Raw genomic sequence first — 6,932 nt, 5'->3', positions numbered from 1 at the left:
CAACCTGACGACACCGATGGGCGTTCGTTGCGAAAGAGGTAACGAAGGTAATGTTGTTTTCTAATTTGCTAGGATTAATCAGGAAGCAACGACCTTCCCCCCGGTTCCGCTCGTGCGGCCATGTAATGCGACCCCGAAAGGTCCTTGTTACCGTATAGAATAGATCAAATAAGCGCCCCCCGAGTGAAGGATGCGTTGCAAATGAAGCAGACACAAAACAAGGGATCGAAAAGGACACTCGAAATGGGTTCCCTGGGCAGATGACAAAATGAGAAAGGGAGGCAAAGAGTGAATAAATAGCGTCGAGAGAGTCTCGCCCAATCCTCCAAAAAAAAAAAATAATAAAGGCGGGAACCCAGCCATGTTACGATGTACATATTAAGCAAATACTTCCGGTAATAAATTGCAATAGCCAACAAGAACAGTATCACACCCTAGTTGACAGATGTCAGGCAATGCGCGCAGTCAAGCGAGTTTAGGAAAATAACAAAAAAAAAAACACAGAGCGCTCCACCGAGTGCGCACATTCAGAGTACTAATCAATAAAAGAAGAACACTGAACACTGAAACAACCAAATTCGCATACGAAACAACAACGTTGTAAACAGCAGCCGCTGACATACGATGCTTGTCAAAGTTGAGAAACCAAGTGATCGAAAGTGTTCCGTAGTCCGTGGCCGGTGCTACTGCGGAAGTAACGATAGCAACGTACGAGTAAGTTTTTCCTTTTCTCTCCTCTCTCTCTCTCCCTCCCCAATCACCTCGTGTACGGTTCGGTAGCCATTTTTCTCGCACTGATGAACGACAAACTTGCAGGGCAATAAATTAATCTTTGGCCGGAAGTATACGTTGCCTGCCCGGTTTGGGTAGGTGCATAACTTCTCTAGTCGGCAGTTGCACAAGTGTTTTAGCAAGAAGCTCCCTGCATGTGTTTGTGTGCATCAGACATAAAATCAATAGCAATCGATACACCCATAAACGCCACAAATGCTCGGCAAGGCAACACCGCCCGTTACAAACCGGCAAGGTAAGTGTGGGATGAAACTTTCACGTCGGCAACAGTCTCATATGCCGGTAGTTTCCCTTCACTGGGGGCGTAGTTTCGGTCAAAGATTGCCGTACGAATTCGGCTATCCTATTTGGAAAGTTTTTTAATTTCAAAAGTATTAAAGTGAGATAAATGCTTCGGCTCGTAAGTGTTTGCAGATGAATCGGGCCACATTCATCTAAATCAATTGCATCCGTTTTGCAATCGATGGCCATGCAATCGATGCCGTGTGCTCGGTTGCACGAAACAATCTGCCGGTGCTTGTACGGGGTAGGTGGCTTGCAAACGAGAAAGTTTACGATACATACTGCACGGATAGCGCTAATGGCAGTCCAATTCGATTGGCCATCAAACTTCGACGTGCATCGTGCATCAAGTGAAGGAAGTTTATAAATCGGAAATCCTGAAGGAATTATTATCCTTAAACGGGGAAAAACTCCGTTTACGCATTGGATGGTGCTAGAATTTTTATATTACTTGCAGGCTTCTCATTCAGCAATGCACCACAAACCACTATCCATAGAATCATAGTCTGCGGGTGACGGGCAATGACGATTAGTGTCTATCTCCCTACGAGTACATCAAAGATTAGACCAACCAACGCTTCCGCTTCAACCGTTCCCCGGCATACTTTCGCGGCACTGCAGCAAACTGAATCATGTCATCAGGCAATTAAATATTCACAATCGGCTGATCAAATTTAGCATATTGAATGCGCTTGAGCACCGAAAAGCGAGCACACTAAGACGCACGGGGGCCCGGAATGTCGCGAGCAGAAACTCCATTTCAATGAAGGAACTAATCACGCTTCGCTGTGTTTGTGATTGAATTTCCCCACCCACCCCAGTTTCGTTGCTGGAGGGTGGGGGGGGGGGGGGACCGGGAAGTCGACGTAAGTCTTATTAATTCATTCTCTCGCCTTCGACAGATCGATCAAACTCGCCCGATCGCATTTTGCTGGGCGACCCGACAAATATCTGCCCACCGCCCGGGTGCCGGGGTCGGTACACGGCTCGGTTGGATTAACAATTGCGATGCTCATTCTGGCCCGGTTGATTGATTACCCAATCAATGATTGTCACCGTGGTCGGTGGGGACACGAGACTTGGGGAAGTTTTCTTTCCCACGAACAAACGCTCCACTTCCGTTCCGGACTCCGGGCCACTCGCCTTGGTCCCCTTCGGTACTGCTAATCCTACTAGGCGATTAATCAATCAGCACAACACCAGGCCAAACTGAGGCTAACCCAACATTGGCCGAGACGGCAAAGGTTTTACTCCGGTGCCGGTCCTGTATTGCCTTGACGTAGCTGCAGTGTAGCTGCTAATTCATGGCCATTTGCCACGATTCTTTTGTCGCTTCTTTCTGCTCAATTCACGTCGAGTCCTTGCAGATGGTAACGATTGTTCTTCCCACGTTCCAACGCTCGCGCATATACGCTCACTTCTCGTCCAAGTGGCCCCCTTGAAGCGCTTGGGCAAGAAAGCAGAAGGATGCTGTTTTCCACTCAACCGATGGATGCGTTTTTTATACCCACTTCATTTCGAATATGTCCTTTCTCGAAGGTAGTGGTGTAGAAAGCGCTTGGCCATTTTTTCTCGCTCTTTCTCGCCCCCTTTCGCTCAGGTTTTGGTACGCGTTTTTTTTTTTACTTCCTCACGTCACACACAAAGACTGACTGGCGCTATGTCACGGTTAATAGCATGCAAATTGAGAGCGCTTCGCTAATGAATATCAAGAGTCGTCGAATCATAGTTACCGACCATCGACAGCGTCCAGTCACCATGACGACCTTCGACCGGGCTGCTACTTCACCGTTTCGACCAAGCGCGCGCAAAGACGTTTGACAGAAAATTATGCCATAAACATACCACTTTTTCTGTACTTCCCCGGTCCCCGGTCTTCCACCCCATCGCCACTTCAAGGGATTGGGTGTTGAAACATCTTTTCATGAATAAATTGCTCAGCATTACTGAATTAGTTTGTCTAACGGTTACTGTTACTTCCTTTTCCATTCCTTTTCGTTTGGGACGGGTGACAACGGTGCACCATCAAGAAGGTTTGCCATAAAATGGCCATCGTTTCGTTTTATTTCGCTTACTCGTTAGCAGACGGGTAGTAGGACGCTGCCTAAGTACTTCCGGTGGGTGAGATACTGGGCGGGAGAAAAAGAGAGCCGGCGTGTGTCGTTATTTATAAGCTATGCATTTTTGCTTCGCTTGACATTTACATTTCACCGACGAAGGTTAGCAAAAGAGGCTGGGTGGGTGGGGGCGGATGTGCGGTGTGAGTACCAAGCCACTATGTCCTTCGAAGGGCTAGTGACGGATGGATGAAATTCCGACTTACCGAGACAACCCCGAACCGGTTCCGACTATCGATGGCGCGATGGAATGCAAAACGCGCATCGAAGAAAGTGCTCGAAGCGAGAATGTCACGCCTCTGCCGTGTCCTTGCCGTCATCGCGTTATGGAAGAAGTGCTGCCACACTGTATTGCTTCTGGCCAAACACTGGTGGTAGCTTGCACAAGGCGAAGCAAATATTGCGGTATTGAGAATGTAGTGTAAATTGAGTGCGGAAATTCCAAATACATTCCACCCTAACGCAAACTCGGGGAATGTAATTAACGTTTATCGAGCGTTATCCTGGCGCAACCGAACGTCTTACGGTGAGGCAGCACGGTGCGTGCACAAAATTGTTGCCACTGTCACCAAATTGTACGTCAACGTGCGAATCCTTTGATCTAGTTGCCAGCGAAACGTTGCATCCATTTGCATATCGCCGTGGCTGTTGCGTCCTAATTTGTATGCTAAGTAGAGAGCGAGAGAGAAAGAGGGAGCGTGTGCTTGCTCGAAGCTTGCTGTTTGGTCAAATCTGCAACATAATTAGCAAATAGTTGGAGAAATTAAACAATATTCGATGAAGTTTATGCTGTAATGCCATGGATGCCGTGTAATGCCGCTGTAATGTCTGGAAATTAAATCGTGTACTCTATGCATCGCACGATCGATCGAGATGAATTCGAATTCCGACTGATATTGCCGATAAATTGAAGGGTAATTGATACCGCTAAGTGAGCAAAAACGGGGTTTTAACACAGTTCTATTATTTGCCTTCATTACTGAGCTATTCGAACAACAATTATCAGGCGGCTGATGTCCATTTTATACTGAATTCTTCTAATTAATACAAACAATTATATGTTTTCCTTCTTCTCTCATTCATTTAATCACTTCTGACTTAATTGGGCTCTAATGGGTGTGAATATAATGTGGATTTGGCAGCCAGTAGTGCCAAATCTGCTAGCATTATCTTTAATAATGTGCCAAAAAGGAGTAGAAGAAACTCTGAAGGAGTCTCATTGGCGAATTAGGGATGGGAAATCCCCCATCAGACAATTCCGTCTGTAGATGTTGTCAGAAATCATGATTTGATCCATTTTTGAACGATTTGATCCCAATGGCGGGGAATTTGAACGAATTGAATTTTATGAAGAACTCTCCCCCCGGAGCTTCATACTCCATCATTGATCAGATTATGAAAATGGAGGTAACATTTGAGGATTGTGGCTTTTTGACTGATTGTCAGCACTACTTATGCTGACATGTGTTACAATGTACGAAAGGCATTTTCGTGCTTGTATCATGACATTTGCTAAGCATTCTCGATTGATGATACCTTTAATTACGCGTGAGACGCAAAATAGTAAGCTTAGCTCCCAGTGCTGACATAAACCACTCAGCCTCAGACACTCCACTCGAGTACTCGCCACATCTCACCGCCTTCTGTATCTGCTCCCTCAAAACCACATTCCCTTATTATAGCGAATGTCTGCTGCACAAGCGTCCGATGCGTCCGAACCTTATTTTAAAACCCTCGTTCTTCATTGAGTCTTCCGGCAAGGGAAACACACAAAAGGTCTCTTTTCTCGGTAGACAACGGAACCGCAAGCTTCACGGGGCTCCATTAGGCCAGGGAAAAGAATGAAGCATCGTGAAGATGGAGGGAGTGTGAGGTTGATGAGGTGGATCAAAACTTCTTCCCGGATGTCTTCACCAGTGGCATGAACCACCAGCACCGGCACCGGTCGGATGTTGACTTCCTTTGAGCGATCGAACTGCGCTCGGTGTCCCGGAAACGCCACGAACTTCTCGCCTGTCAGATGGTACGAGAATAAATTTTCATTATATATTATCGCATTAGATACGTGTCAGGCCGGCCCGAAGCTTACATCAGTGTTTGTCTACACGTCCCTCGGTAGCTGGTGGAAATGGAGGCGCAAGATCGACTGGCCCACGGTTGGCCCACGGGTGTGCAGTGGTGTGGGACGGTACCTTCCTGCTGTAACAGCACGTCGTATAGACGCGTTCCAAAAATAAGCATTCAAACCCTACAAGTGAAGATATGTGTCACTACCAAACGGAGGCACCCTCGCGAACGGTCCACAGCTGCAGCCGGGACCGAAAATGCGACAAAATGCGAATGTAAACCCGGGTCCGAAAACCCAACTGACATTTAAATTATAACACGAGCGAAGCGGTTTTGGAACCCTGAAAGCAGCGAAAAGGCCGCGTACCGAGCCGTTCGAAGAGGCACACGCCAATCCATAAACCGATACGGTGCTGAAAACACCATGCGGTCCTGTGTGTGATTACACGCGTGAACATCGGTTTCCGGTACCGGGCCGGTTAGGGCGCTATTCCACCACCGCAGGACATCTGGCTCGCTCAAGTGGAACCGCAATGCCGGGAAAAAGGGACACCAAATCCCGCCGTGTAATGGGCGAATTAGGGGACAGTGCTCATCTGCTCAAGGTTCTCGCCGGTACCGTGCCATCTACAAAACTGATCGCAATGCGTGGCACGACGGTGGTCATACGGTCGTAAATGGAAAATAATTAAGTAAGCGGCAAACCCGTGCACGCGCCCGTTTCCGTCGGCCGACGTGTACGGCACAACTACCATAAAAACCTCCAATGCAATTAGTTGCAAATAATTACTTTATCTTATTTACTCTAGTGTTTATTTCCTTGTGTTTTTTTTTGTTTGCTTGTCCGGGAGCTTCCTATCTGTTGTCGACATATTGGGAAGGATGGAAGTTGGTTTTTTTTTTTGAGCTCGAGTAGTTTTTGCCCCAAAAAAAAGGGCTCAAACAGACTCCCGCTAGCGCCATACATTGGAAGATTTCTGACCGAGCGAGCAAACAAAAAAAGGTGGAAACCCACCCCACCTCATCCGCCCGTGAAGTAGTAAAGCCATTTGTTCGTGGAAAATCGTCCAGCATGTCGGTTTGTGGCAACGGTACGGTTGCGATAAGCGCATCATAAGCAGGAGAGAAACAACCCCAAATTGGAAGATGCGAGCCAAATTAGTTCCATTAGGCGTTGTGGGGCCACTCGTGCACACACTGTTTGTCCGCCTTTTCGGGGTGTAGGTTTTTCTTCGCGCGCACAGATAATGTTCTTGCGCTTGGGGAGTTTTTCAAAGCCTTTCGGGACAAATTATGGGTCATGAAAACGGTATCTCGTTCTGCTAGCCGACGGTGGCAAACGGCATCTGAGGGTGCAGTACTCGGCGCTGATGTGATTTAAAAGCTCGTTTTGATGTGAGAGAGCAAATTAATGACGGTTTTACGACCGAATGACGTGTTTGTGTAGATTTGAGAAGGTTTTTTTTTTCTTCTAAGTTGCTTTCTGTCGTAAAGAAAATGATTAGTAAACAATTTAATACCAAGCTCATGCAAGGTTTCAATAGATTGGCAATTAGTGTAAGAATACCAATAGTGGTGCTAGTACGAATAGTTGTGGAAACGGAACAAAATTATTTCCTTACAATAATCTTAACTTAATAAGGCAATTTATAGTCATACGGAATGTTCTCTGAT

The sequence above is a fragment of the Anopheles marshallii genome, chromosome 2, assembly GCF_943734725.1.
Source record: "Anopheles marshallii chromosome 2, idAnoMarsDA_429_01, whole genome shotgun sequence".
Lineage (NCBI taxonomy): Eukaryota > Metazoa > Arthropoda > Insecta > Diptera > Culicidae > Anopheles > Anopheles marshallii.
The sequence above is the reverse complement of the archived record's forward strand: the minus strand, read 5'-3'. Positions refer to the sequence as shown.